Source organism: Apis cerana, linkage group LG3 (assembly GCF_029169275.1).
Source record: "Apis cerana isolate GH-2021 linkage group LG3, AcerK_1.0, whole genome shotgun sequence".
Classification (NCBI taxonomy): Eukaryota; Metazoa; Arthropoda; class Insecta; order Hymenoptera; family Apidae; genus Apis; species Apis cerana.
The window spans coordinates 10,773,960-10,788,271 of record NC_083854.1 but is presented as its reverse complement, the minus strand read 5'-3'; the positions used below and the strand labels follow the sequence as shown (position 1 = coordinate 10,788,271).

At 36.0% G+C, this 14,312-nt stretch overlaps 1 protein-coding gene across 17 annotated transcripts in view; it reads left to right on the top strand.

The window, feature by feature from the left end:
• The window catches only part of LOC107998141 (guanine nucleotide-releasing factor 2), a 76,899-nt gene that overhangs the window by 23,349 nt on the left and 39,238 nt on the right, over positions 1-14,312 (top strand). The gene's annotated exons all lie outside the window — the stretch shown is intronic.

The window sequence follows — 14,312 nt, the reverse complement described above, 5'->3', positions numbered from 1 at the left end:
ATGCGCGAATTTTTTTTTTTTTTTTTTTTCATTTTCCTCGCTTTTTAATACAAGTTTGATTATTTGAGAACCGATGTTTGCCAGTTTCGATTACGACGATCGATTTAATTTTACTTATTTTATCGTGGATAGATGAATTTTTTTTTTCTTCTTTTTCATTTTGATCCTATATTATATTTTCGCGAATGTACGTACAATTTGCTAAATCGATCCAATTTCTCTCTCAGCCATGTTCGATCTGATGTATTTGAACCGGTGGATATCACGTCGATGTTCGATCGACACCGCGTTCTAAAAATCCCGTCCAATTTTCCAATTGATGATAAAATCTCGATACCGAAACATTTCCGTCGTAAAATACAATTACTTTATCCCCCTAAAATCGCTCCCCTTCGAAACACGTACACGCAATTCACCTCACTAATCCATCCTTATCACAACCTGCCCCCCTCGAAATAAAACGAAATAAAAGAAAAAAAAATCATTTCCAATTTTTCAATCGACGGTGAATACACTTTCCATAAGTAACACCCCGCAACCTCGACCGCACGATACAATTACACCGCGCTCAAAAATCAAATTTCACCCTCCATTAATTCCCGTTCCTCCCATCTCCTCGGGAAAAAGAGGATTAAAAAAAAAATGGAGGCGCACATCGATCGATCGATCGCTCTCTACCCTAGGAACTACCGAAATTTCCAATTCATCGCTCCACGGTTCACCGAACGATTATTCGCGTTAATCGCCGCCCGATTTGTTCGCTTTTTCATCGCCGGTTTAAAGAGCCGCCAATGCGACATCGCGGTTGAATTGCAGAAATTATGGAAATCAGGCCCGGGAGGGCCGAGATATCCCTTCTGGGGGTCGTTCTCATTACCGATCGCCGGTTATAAATACGCGCGGGATACAGTTTCACGGCGGCCGAGCGACGATATTCCGTGCGGCACGTGCGAATCCCGTCCCCTCCCCTCCCCTTCCCCGATATCGATCGGCCGCTGCCATGGTGGAATTCGCTCGATCATCGAAAATTCGCCTTCACCTCGCCACGTTTCACCCCCGTCAAGTAAAATTGAACGATGGATCGACCGATTAAGGCGAATCGAAGTGGATTTGAAACGAGCGACGGGGGTTTTGAATCGTCTTTTGTAATCGTTTTAAACGAACGGCTTGGAGGTGGAGAGGAGGTGCGTGGAGAATATCGAAACGTGGGTTGAAAGGTGAAGAATATCTTAAATTTTTGATAGATTGATGGTGGCTCGAAGGGATCAAAGGATTAGTTTGAAACTCGTTTTAAACGAGGAATTGGAACGGGGAGATGTATAAGGATTTGTATATAAATATGGGAAGCAGTTCGAACGATGGAAAAGGAAACGTTTAACGAAGAAATCTTTTTCTTTTCAATTTGTGAAAGAGAGAATTAGAAGAGCAGGATACCAGTATATTTTATTTTAAACCTTTATATTATCGATCTTCGACTGTTTTATGTTTTTCCGTTCTATCAGACGATATCACCTTTAATATGACATTTTCACATGAGCGGCAAATAATACTCTGACCCAGTAACAACTGATGCATCTATAAAGATCCTATATCCGATAAAGGTTGACACATTCGAGAGAAGAGAAAAGAATATCGCGCACAAGTATCCTAACACCTTTTTCTTTTTCTTTTTTTTTTTCAAACTCCATCTTTTTGAAACCCTTCCAAAATCCCCGTAAGCCGTTTATCCGAAGATTAAATCGCCCTATCGTCGACCCTCTCTCTTTCTCTCACCAGGAATCGCCCTTCCCCCACGTTTCCATCCCGATTTACACGGATAAACGTGTCCACCACGCTTTAAGAGTTACGTTAGCGATAATTAAACGGGGAGGGACCTCGTTGAAATTTCGAGGCTTGATCTCTCTCTCTTTCTCTTTCCCTCTCCTCTTATCGTTAGCCAAGGAAAATGAAAGATAAACATCGCGAGAGCGGTTGAGAATTAAGGTAACGAGAGTGCGCGTTTGCGAGGGTGGAAAAAGGAATCGTTTGGAGGCGAAGCACTTAGTACACGTAAGGAGGCTCCCGTTTCCTTAAAGTGTGCAACTAAAGCTGCATTAATTAGCGAGATGGCCTCGGTTTGATCGCAACAGGGCGGTGTCTCGCTTTTGGACTCGCTTCAGACTCGAGGAAAGACACGCGAGCAAAGGAAATAGGGGGGCATCGACGTCATTAAAGCGGTGGCATTAACAACAAGCGCCATTAGACCGCTTACTTTTTTTCCTTCTCTGTTTCATTAAAAGCCACTCGTGCATTCCCTTTGATTTGCTATCACCGTTTCCATGGATTAATCCGGGACGAATCGATACGAGCTTTCTTTTCCATTCTAATCTTTTCGTTTCTCTTCTTTTTTCTCGAAGGAAGGAAGAAAGGAAGGAAGGAAGGAAGGAAGGAAGGAAGGAAGGAAGGACAGTGGGGAAAGTGATGGTGGTGGTGGTAGCGCTCGATTGGAGCAAGAGATTGTACGGAATAATAAATCAAGGGAGGATGGTAACAGGGTGGTTACGTTGTCTTTCCACGTTGGAGTCTTTTCGAGTCTCCTTATTAGTTAGGGATATTAATTTCCCTAGAACTTCATTAGCGTCTTCTGGTGAAAAAGAAAGGGGATTTCTTACCTTCATTTCCTATCTGTTTAACTCTCTTGGAGAATACAATTGAACGTGTGGAAAACTTTAACATTATCGATACGACAAAAATGATTAAAAGTTTATTAACTTCTTCTGGTGAAAAAGAAAAAAGATTTCTTCGCTTCATTTGTTATCTTGGAGAATATAATTGAACGTATGGAAAACTTTAACATTATCGATATAATAAAATTGATTAAAAGTTTATTAATGTCTTTTGGTGAAAAAGAAAGGGGATTTCTTCGCTTCATTTCCTATCCGTTTAATTCTCTTGGAGAATACAATTGAACGTATGGAAAACTTTAACATTATCGATACGACAAAATTGATTAAAAGTTCATTAGCGTCTTCTGAAAAAGAAAGGAGATTTCTTACCTTCATTTGCTATCCGTTTAACTCTTGAAGAATACAATTGAACGTATCGGAAAGGTCAACTTTTAATGCTATCGATATGAGAAAATTGGTTAGGGATATTAATCTCCCTAGAACTTGATTGACGTCTTCTGATGAAAAAGAAAGGGGATTTCCCCGCTTCACTTGCTATCGTTTGACTCGCTTGGAGAATACAATACGTTATCGTATACATAACATCAGAACTATCCGCCTCGTTTAATCTCTTCGTTACGATCTTATCAATCGACAATTGTCGCCGCGTGTTCGAATATCGAAAAAGGTCAACTATATCAACGCTGTCGATGTCATCAACGAAGAAATTGATTAAAAAAAACAACTTTTTTCACCGTAGCTTCAAAACTCGTTAACGTAAACGTTTCCAATTAAAACAACCACTAATCTCTCCGATGGAATCTCCACGCCAATATCGTATCTCGAGATTAAATATTTTTCGAAAGGTTATCGTGCTCGATCCCCGCAAGCAACAACCCTCCTCGTGCATCACCTTCTTCCAAACAGATGTATATACGTACACATACGTATATTCGCGTTCCATAGATAATGGATTCGATGAAATACACGCATAAATGGATCGGCCGAATCGAAATGTATCGAAAGTTCTGAAAGTTGCGCGACTCGTCCCACGCGATCTCCTTTTTATCGATTCGGCGAACGTATGGAAGGAAGGAGGAGGCTAATGCCGCGATATCGAGGCGCACGCGATTCGTCTTCTTTCCGATTACACGAGGAAAACGAGTTTATTTTATTATGATCGGTCCGGCGCCGGATTACAACCGCGAGGGCCCCTCGCGAGACGAGGGTTCGAGGAGGGTTATTGCCGTTGGTCGAGGGTTATTGTTTGGAGGGATTCGATGTTTGGAGACCGTTCGTTGAATCGTAGAATCGATAGAATTGGCCGCAGGGATATTGTCCCTCGTCTATCGGTTACGTGTATGAAGTTGGCTGTTAATGGATCGGTATTAATGGACGTTAATGAGCGATATCGATTGGGATCGAGTTAGGATTATTATTTATTTATATTGTCCTTGCATTTTTGGTTGAAATTGATCGATTTGGAATTTATTGGAATTGTAAACGATGGAAGGACGAAACGTATCTTTTCCACGAATTTGTTTACATTAACCTGAGAATAATATTGAAGTGAAATTAATGAAGGATAATAAGGTATTGGATAATAGATTGAAGAATGGATTGATCTTTTTCAAACGTGCCATTTATCTGCTATCTGATTTTAGAAAATTCAACGGTAGAATATTGTAATTTTTATATTGTTCCCCCCTCCAATAGTTGTGAAATCGCTAGGTATTAGCTTGGATTTATACGGTGCGTAGAGATTTTGATAACAATGATCGTAACTGAGGAGGGAATCCTGCACAAGTTAACAAAAAGTTAAAAGTTTTATTTCGATGAATATAAATGTACAGTTTATGAGGATTTTCTATTTCTACAGCAATACGATCGCGTCATAAATTTTCTTCTCAAGAAAAGTGAAAGGTGCAAAAGAGTTTTCAATATCCAACTTTCTATTTAAATACGATATAATGTTTCGTATGAAAAATTATTAATTCGATCCTACGATCAAATAATAGAAATTATTTACAAAAAGGGTACCATTCTTCGATCTCTTTTTTCTTTTTAATACATTGCCATTGAATTAGTATTATGAAGATTTTAATCGATGATCGTTTTACATAAAAAATTACATAAATTTTTATTCAACGCCAATTAATTTATCTTAATTCTAAGTTTAATTTCACAATTCAAATAAAAGTTAAATAAAAACTCGTTTGATTGTTAAACCGATTTAATATTTAGATTAATTTTTTTTAATCTAATACTACTTAATCTAATTGTTTCGAAGCAACGTTCGAATTTCCAAATCGCAACACTTTCTCAATATACTTTTCCTTCCAAATCGATAAATCTCCAAACAAAAAAAATTCGTACTCTTCGCTCGACTTCTGTCACAAAAATCCAATTTATCAAAAAAGATTGGAAAATAATGCAAACAACCCAAATCACACGGTGTCCTTTCAAATCACCAAATTTCTGAAACGAAAGAGATTCCATTCTCTCCACTTGTCAAAAATCAACCAGATATATCCTCGAGCTCTTCCTTGCAAATCAACCAAAAGAATTCACACTCTTCCCTCAATTTCTATCAAAAATTCACAAAAATCCAACTTAAATCCAACTGAAAAAATCGGAGGATAACAGTTTTCGCAAATAATTATCCTACACGCTGCCCTTTCTTTACAAATTTCTGAAACAGAAGAGATTCCATTCTCTCCACTTGTCAAAAATCAACCAGATATATCCTCGAGCTCTTCCTTGCAAATCAACCAAAAGAATTCACACTCTTCCCTCAATTTCTATCAAAAATTCACAAAAATCCAACTTATCGAAAAAATCGGAGGATAACAGCTTTTCGCAAATAATTATCCAAACTACAAGCTGCCCTTTCTTTACAGAGATTCCATTCCACTTGTCAAAAATCAACCAGACTATAGAGAGCGAGGAAAAATAGCAAAAAAAAAAAAAAAAAAGAAAAGATAGGGGTCAGCCCGCGAGAAAGTGACGAGTGGAAACGCGAGCGGGAACGTCTTTTGATGTCTGTTTCACCCTCCAATTTGCAAAGTGAAACTATCTCCGAGCACTTTTCCGAGCCAATCGCGCGGCAGATGCGTTGGCCGCGAGCTTTGAACCGCGAGCTTTCAACGCTTTTTCCGGAGGGTGAACGGTCTCCCACGGCGGTTACTTGTTTGCACAACCACGCAAGCCCCCTCCCCTTTGTCGAAAAAACCATGGTGAAACGTTTCTCGCGACCAAGAGAAGGGTGGTGGATGCGCTTCAACGTTCCAAAGTGTCGTGAATCGAAAAAGCTGACGACAGGAGGAGGGGAGCAGGGCTTTTTTCGCGAGAGCTTTTCAAAGAAAACGTCGTGCCGTATGGAAACGTGGGAGGAAGAAACGTTTCTGCTCGAAACGACGCTCGGATCTGAGAGGATAAACGCGAGAAGATAATGCTAATTTCTCGTTCTCCCTATCAAAGTGGAGCTTTTTTGAGAGAAACAACGAAAGCGTTCGAAGCGTGTTGAGTCTTCGTTGCGATTCGATAGAATCGATGATTAATCAAGAAATAATCGAGACATCAAATTTTTGAGATAATTAATGAAATGCTGTTGAAATGCTTGGGTTTAATATTCAGAAGAAACAATTCTGAATTGGAAAAATCTGGCGAGGCGAAGATGAAGTATTTTGGATTATTGTTTCGAAAGAACTAAAAGTTGTTATCAAAGCGTTTGGATTAAATTTAGAAGAGTCTTTTTATTCTATAATCGTCGAACTTTCGGATATATAAAGAAACAGAATAGAAGAAGAAGAAGTTTAAACTGCTATTTGCAAAAAAGGAAACATTGGGGCGGAAATAGAGGACGATCCAGTTTAATAAATCCGACTTCCAACCGTCTTAAATTATTTAAATTATTAAAATTACCGAACAGAAGAAGGAGAAAAATAATTTGAACTTTGGCCTGTTATTTCGAGGAAAAAAAAAAAGAAAAAAGAAGGAAAAGTCGCCATCGAGGCAACTGGAACGGAAATAGAGTTCGCAGGATACGATGGACTCGACTTCCATCCACTGGAATGACCTAATCGAGACGGTCGGAAGGCATTCGACATTATTTTAGATGGGAAACCGTCGAACTTGAGGAAATCGATTTTATTTCTCGCGAACGATTCGCAGTAACGCGAAGGATGAAACTGCTTTATTACCCCTTTCCCGTTATCGCTGTCATTGCTTTCATCGATTTATTTTCGACAAGAATATAAAATCTATGCGAATTATGTACGAATCATGCATTTGATGAAAAGTTTCCAAATATTTATAATTCCTTTTGTTAACAATTATTTATGAAGAGTGCTCTTTTACCATTCAATGTTGTTACTTTACGTTTCATAGAAATTATTTATACTTTTTATATCTATCGTATAAAATGGTATATTGGATTCATTGTTCTGCACCGTTTTTTTTTTTTTTTTTACATTACGTTTTTATTTTTCTCCCCGTTCCATTAAACTTAATAACGGATGAGCTCGTATTTAATCATGCCACTCTATTTTTACCATTATTTTACGCGATACAGTTTAATAACCCGTGTTCGTGTAAAAGTACAGAAAGGAATATGTATAAAATATATACGAAATATTTATTAAAGCCGGATATTTACGGTCGAAAGAAAATTTAAAAAAAAAAGTATAATGATACGGGATAAAGTAAGAAAAAATTCTATTAATCCTTTAACTGAGGATGTGATTTATAAACGAAAATACGGGTGTGGTATATAAACAACATGTTAATTTTGATTTAAACTTAAAGAATACTTTTCTAAATATTTTGATGAACAACTTACGACAATTATCTTCTTGGAAATAAATATTTTGAATACCGTGGTGATAAACAGCCATATTCTAAGAGGCATATTATGATTTGATTTTAAAAGTAGCCACAGTTAAAGGGTTAAGAATTGATAGAATCATTTATACACGTGTCAAGTGATAAACGACGTAATAAAATCGAACTCTGAACTTTTAAAACCGTTTTCAAAGAGCGCACCACTTGTTTGTTTCGAAACAAAGGGGAGATATCTCTTTAAGCGCGTAAAACAAATTACGAAGAGGATTTCGATGAAGGTGAAACGATCAAGTTTCAAGTAAAACTTGAAACGAGTATCGGGGGAGAGGGAGGAGGGACAAAGGAAGTACAGATTTGCGATTCTTGGACGAGGCGCGGAAACAAAGGAAATGGACGATCCTTGTTTCCGCGCCGCTTCCAAAAGCGTTAATTATCACGACGTTTAATTAGCACAGAGGATATTCGAAACAATCGATATCAAAGGTTACACGTATTGGCATTGTATATTAGATTAGGTTAGATTAGATTGCATCGAAGATGATATCTCTTTTGTGTTCATTATATCTTATTTCCAAGGAAACAATTTATGTTGAACACTGAAGAATTGATAAGTTGAATCGATCTTGAGAAGATCGATCATTTTAATTAAATCCAGTGTCTTAATCCTCATATGAATGTTTCAAAATAATTTTCCTTTGGTGAAATTTTTTTAAATAGTGCTAATATTACACTGTAATTGCTAGAAAATATTCACAAAAAAATAAATTGATCAATATCTCAATCCTCATATTTCACAATAATTTTCCTTTGGTGAAATTTTTCTTTTTAAACAGTGCTAATATTACCTATACTCCGATTGCTAGAAAATATTCACAAAAAATGAATTGAATCGAATATTTCAATCCTCAAATCAATATTTTATATAATAATTTTCCTTTTCCTTTTTAAACAGTACTAATATTACTTATATTTCAATTGCTAGAAAATTCGTATCACAAAAAAATGAATTAAATCCAGTATCTTAATCCTCATATTTCACAATAATTTTCCTTTGATAAAATTTTTCTTTTTAAACAATGCTAATATTTTAATCCTCATATTTCACAATTCATATTTCAAATTTTCCTTTGGTGAAATTTTTCTTTTTAAACAGTGTTAATATTACCTATATTACCTCCGATTGCTAGAAAATTCGTATCACAAACAAATGAATTGAATCCAGTATCTTAATCCTCACCCGAATATTTTCTCTGGCGAAATTATTCTTTTTAAACCCGTGCTAATATTACCTATACTCCAATCGCTAGAAAATATTCGTACCATAGAAAAAAATTATTCCTCTAATCTCAAACACAGAATCGTAAATCAATCTTTGCATGTTCTTTAATTAACCTCGAAACAATTAATTAGTTCAACACCGAGCAAAAGAATCGTGTGATGAATAGCCATGGCGTAGAACAGAAGACGAGAGAGGAAGATAGAGAGAGAGGAAACATAAATTCTGTCCAGGGGAAAATGTCGCCGTGTATCGAGCATTTCTAAGGGAAAATACGGCGACGAGACGCAACGCGCGCCTCCCTCACGAGGGAGGACACTGTCGGAGAAAAATGTTGTCGTAAAACCGGGCGTAATGAACACAAGGCGAGAACCGCACGTGTGATGGAGGTCGGTGAAAAAAGGGGCGGTGAAGAGTACACGGTGTTGCGCGGTGTTACTTCTTTTCCAGCCTCGAGCTCGTCGAGCGCCGCGTATATCGCCCTACGATATTATCCGTTCCCGATAGAAACCGTCCCTTCGAGAATAGGGAGGATCTATCTTTTGTACTTTTTCTAGCCGGGCATCCAGCTCGTCCAGTGGAGGAAGTTGCGCGAGTTCGATAACCGAGTGCGCGATTTGAAGGATCTTGGAGGAGGAGATTCATTATTGGAATGGATTTGTTAACCGAAATGGAGAACGTATATTTAAGTAAGCGTGTATTAGTAAAATATTAAAAGTTGAAGAAAATTTTCGATTCTGTGAAGATTAAAATGCATTATAGATGGAAAAGACGACGTCGAAAATTTTCGATTCCGTGAAGATTAAAATGTATTATGAACGGAAAAGATGAAGAAGTTGGACGATGTCGAAAATTTTCGATTCCGTGAAGATTAAAATGTATTATGAACGGAAAAGATGGAGAAGTTGGACGATGTCGAAAATTTTCGATTCTGTGAAGATTAAAATGTTCACGAATAAAGATGGTAAAAATCGAGAAGTTGTTGTCGAAAATTTTAGATACTGTAGAACATTGATTAAACGTCATTCTACGAATCAAGATGGCACAGATCGAGAAGTTGGACGATATCGAAAATTTTGGATATCGGCCATACGAGGATTAAACGCTTTCCATCATTCATTCGTTCGAATCGACAGAGATTTCCATTTCTTTCGAGAAAGGAAGAAGAAAGAGGATTGTTGAATTCTCGGAAGAGAGTTGATTAAATTCGCAACTTCTCGTCGTTTCTCGCGAAGCATTTCATTCGCGAATAATGGCGGGCATCGAAGTCTCCGATGATCGATAGGATGGAAGTTGCAACGTTCATTCGTCGAATGGAATGATAAAACGCTTAAGAAATTGGCGGGACCCGGGTATCGGATTGGACTTATTGTTAAAAGCAGCGAGGACGCATTGTTCCAAGTTTTTCGATTAAAAGTTCCCCCCGGTGTCATTCTCTCGTCCTTTTGTCCTGTAAAATGCTCCGTGGACGGTCATTTATGTTCTTGCCGACTTCGAAGATTAATTGGTTGACGATCGTTGTCGAGGGGAAGGGGGGGAGACCTTGAAAAGGACAATTCTCGCGTTTCCCGTGTGTGCGAAGGTAAAAAAAAAAAAAAAAGTGTCCAATTTGAATATTGCCTTTCCTTTCACCAAGGAAAGAATTTATATCAACTATTAAAAGAAGAGAAATCGAGATTTATTGGGGATCGAGTTAAAAATGGAGATATTTTAATCACGTTTTGCCTCGATTTTACGAATAATTTTGGGGTAAAATAAAATTATTACACCATCGATAATTCGTAATCAATATCACTCGCCTATATAATTTCATTTACTCGAAATTGTCGCTCTATTCATTATAAAAATAAGCTGAATGTACGTTTGAATTTATCTGAACCTAGGCCTCGATCATTTAGAAAAGTTAAAAATAGATAATAATCGATAAACACTTATTATCATATAAATCTACACCATGTTCATTCCCTCTTCGTGTAAAGTGAATTCTACCGTACACCTGCTAAAAAGAAATCTTATTAACATCCCCTCCAATTACGATCTCATCATCGTTAAAAAAATCCCTCGATCATCCCCTCCAAAACGTGCCTCCAAACAAAAATGAAAAAAAAAGAAAACTCCTCGAAAATTCCCGAAAAATAGGTTTTTATGCAATTAACCTTTAATCGCAATCCTTTAACGTTCATCCTCGATCCCGATATCGAAAAATGAAAACGATCGTGCCATTACCTTTTTATTTACCGTTGGTCAGGTGCTCCTCCATGCGCGCACTTGTATCGAGGTGCACTCACACAGGGTGCGCACCGGTGTTTTACCGTTAATTGCGAGGAGAAACCGCTTCGGGGTCGCGGTCGTAAAATACGTTTTATCACCCCCTGAAGTCATGGCGGCGCTACCTCCGCGGGACGCCATTAATACGCAAATTGCGACCACGAAATTTCTCGGGACGACGTCGACTAATATCTATGCAAGTCGATACCAAAGTCGTTTGGTGTTTCCATTATTCTCCCGTTATTTGGAAAGAATTTCGGATTGGAATCGGGAGAGGTATTCAGATTTACTTGATTACGTTGGACAGAGTTTGAAAATTTGAATTTATAGAATTTGAGATGGATGAAGAATCTTTTTATTTTTTCTCTCAATCCTCTGAAGGATCGATTGTAAAATTCAGGTTATTAAAATTGAAATTTGGTTAAAAAATCTTTTCGTGGCCAAAAAGTTCGAATTAGGAGAGAGTTCGAGCGATTGGAATTAAACTAATAACGATATTCATAGGATTTGCAAATTGAATTTAAAAAAAGAATCCTCTCGTTTTTTTCCCGACGTTATTTTCAACTTTTAAAAATTGCAAATTTACAAAAACTATTTTCTTCGTATTAATTACTCCGCGGGCTGAGTTTAAAATATTATATTTCACGAAATCAGATGGATATTAAGGATTTAAGAACATAGCAGAGGATAATTACAGAAATAATTCAGCAGCGGAGGTATATTATTTTTCGCTGGTAACGTCACAGTTTGGATACACGAGAGTAATATACGAACCCCTTTTTGACCCTGGGTCAACTCTCTTATGATATCTCAATTTCACCCTTCTCGTTACAAAGGGTATATATCCATATTTCCTGCAAAATGAAGCTAATCTCGGTTGATTCACAATGAAGATGTTTCGAATTCAATTTCAATTTTGACATCGTCTTTGATAGTGTTAATGATGTACGCCACTTCTTCAAATCAAACTTTGAAAAAATACGTCTGAAAGAGTAGTTATTCTTCTCTCTCTCTCTCTCTTTCTCTTTCTCTCTGTTAAATTTGCCAACTTTTCCGCGCTATCGATCGAGTCCGAAAAAAACTCGACAAAACTTGTTACAATTTCAGTTGGAACTCGTTTGAAGCTGACCGATGGAAAAATTTCGACAAAAAAGTCGCGAGATTGCCGAATGGTTTTGGTGTCGTGTAACTTGTGCACAAATATTTCTTCCCTGGAAAATATTTCTCGATACGATTGTAATAAATTCGGTCTTAATAATTTTATATTTCCCGAGACCGATACTGTACATGGAACGATGTTTGGTTAACAGTTTGTTCTATAGCCATTCCAGCCTGTTAATTAAAAGGTATTTTAACTCACGGCTGGCTTTTGTGCCGGCAAAGCGCATGCTCGTTCTATAAATCTGTCAATTAAACGAATGAATTTCGACGATGTTTCCACGATGACGCTTCGAAACTTCGACTTCGAAAATACCAAGTTATTTTTAATTAAGGAAGAAAAATCCCTCGCTTCGATCACGATTATAAAACTCTCTTTTATTCCTTAAACTTGCAAACCATTAAAAGTTTACGAGTCAATTACGTGTGTTTACTATCGAGCGTAATTTAAATATAGTATATCGAATGTTTATTCATCAAATGGGCTAATAATTGAAAAGTTTAGATTAGTTTTTTCAATCCGATCGTTACATAAATTTTAACTTGAAATTATTTTTTAAATTATTATATTTCATACATTTTTTTTTTTTAAATCATTGCTCATTTGTAAATTATTTTTTAACAATTTATTATTCATTGATAAAAATTATTTTAAAAATTATTGAAACATTTTTATAGAAAGCTATTATAGAATTACACATAAAATTAAATAAAAACTGTGTAGCAAACACAGTTTTATCGATCTTGCAAAACTGGAAAAAAAAATATGTAAAAAACAATTCAGCAAATGACATTATACGAAACGAATCTCTGATGGTACATATAAGGTATTCAACAAATTTCAGCCAATCGGATGATTCGACTGCGAGTCGAAATGCACGCGGATCGTGTTTTTTATGGCTGTCTCAGTTGTTCCACGAGTTTCATCTAGAAATTTTATTATTACGCCGAAGAACTACGAACTGGTCAAAGAAGTGGCACAAAGAACGTGATGGTAAGAATGGGAGAGAGAGGGAAAGAAAAAAGAGTAAAATAAAAATACAAGATGCATTTCAAGTTTTAGTAATCGTTTTAAATGAAACTACCTTGTATTTTATTTGAAAAAAGGGATCTCTTTTACGCTCTCCTAAATTCTTTTGTTCCTTTGCGGAGAGTAAATCGAAAATTAAATTGGAAATTTTTTTATCTTTTCGATTCGAGAAAAGGATTTTTAAAAATATTCAGAGTTTTATTGCACATATATAATAGTTCTTCTCAAATATTTGCAATAGTAATTTAAATTTAATTTTCTCAATTTCTCTAATTTCTATATAATTTTATTTTAATTTTTTTTTTTCGTTAAATTCTAAGATTTTTGTATACGTAAGCAAAAGTTGAAAAATTGAAATTGAAATTATAGAAGAAATATCAGATTTTAAATTAAAAATATATAACTATATGCATATATATGCAAATAGAAATGGTAGTAAAGTGATTGAGAATTTGTCTATGGATATGCCTGTTCGCCTAAAAAAAACCAGCACGAAAGTAAAGCTGCGAAGTCACGTTCTGGAATCAAATATCAAGAAAAAGGAGGAGGACTCGCCTCCACGAGAAGAGTGAGAAGTCTGTTTTCGATTTCTATCGCGAGAAGGGGAAGTTTACGAAACTGCTCCTCCAACATTCCGAATACAACTAAACGAACGCCCCTGCAGATTCTTTATCGTTAGCATTTTAATTGCGTTGAAAAATATTCGTTCTCCTTTTCCGCTGTGTTAATTGTCTGATTTTGTTCCCTGTCAAGATGAGATAAGAATTTCTAAAATTTCATCGGTTGATGTTTCAAAGAAAATTCGTAATGTTTAGAAGTTGGAAATGAAATAAATTTACACGATTTTGTAAAAATATTTGAATTTAAATTTTGCTTTATTTTATTTTATTTTATTGCATTCCAAATATAATTTTTATTATACAAATACATAATTCTATTATTTCATTTAACGAAATGATTTTCATTTTGATTTTCATTTTCATTTCATAATATACGTTGTTAATTATAATATTTATTTTTAATATATTATCTTAAATCTTTTAAATATTATTTTTAATATACAGAAAGATCATTTTATAATTGGTATATGATT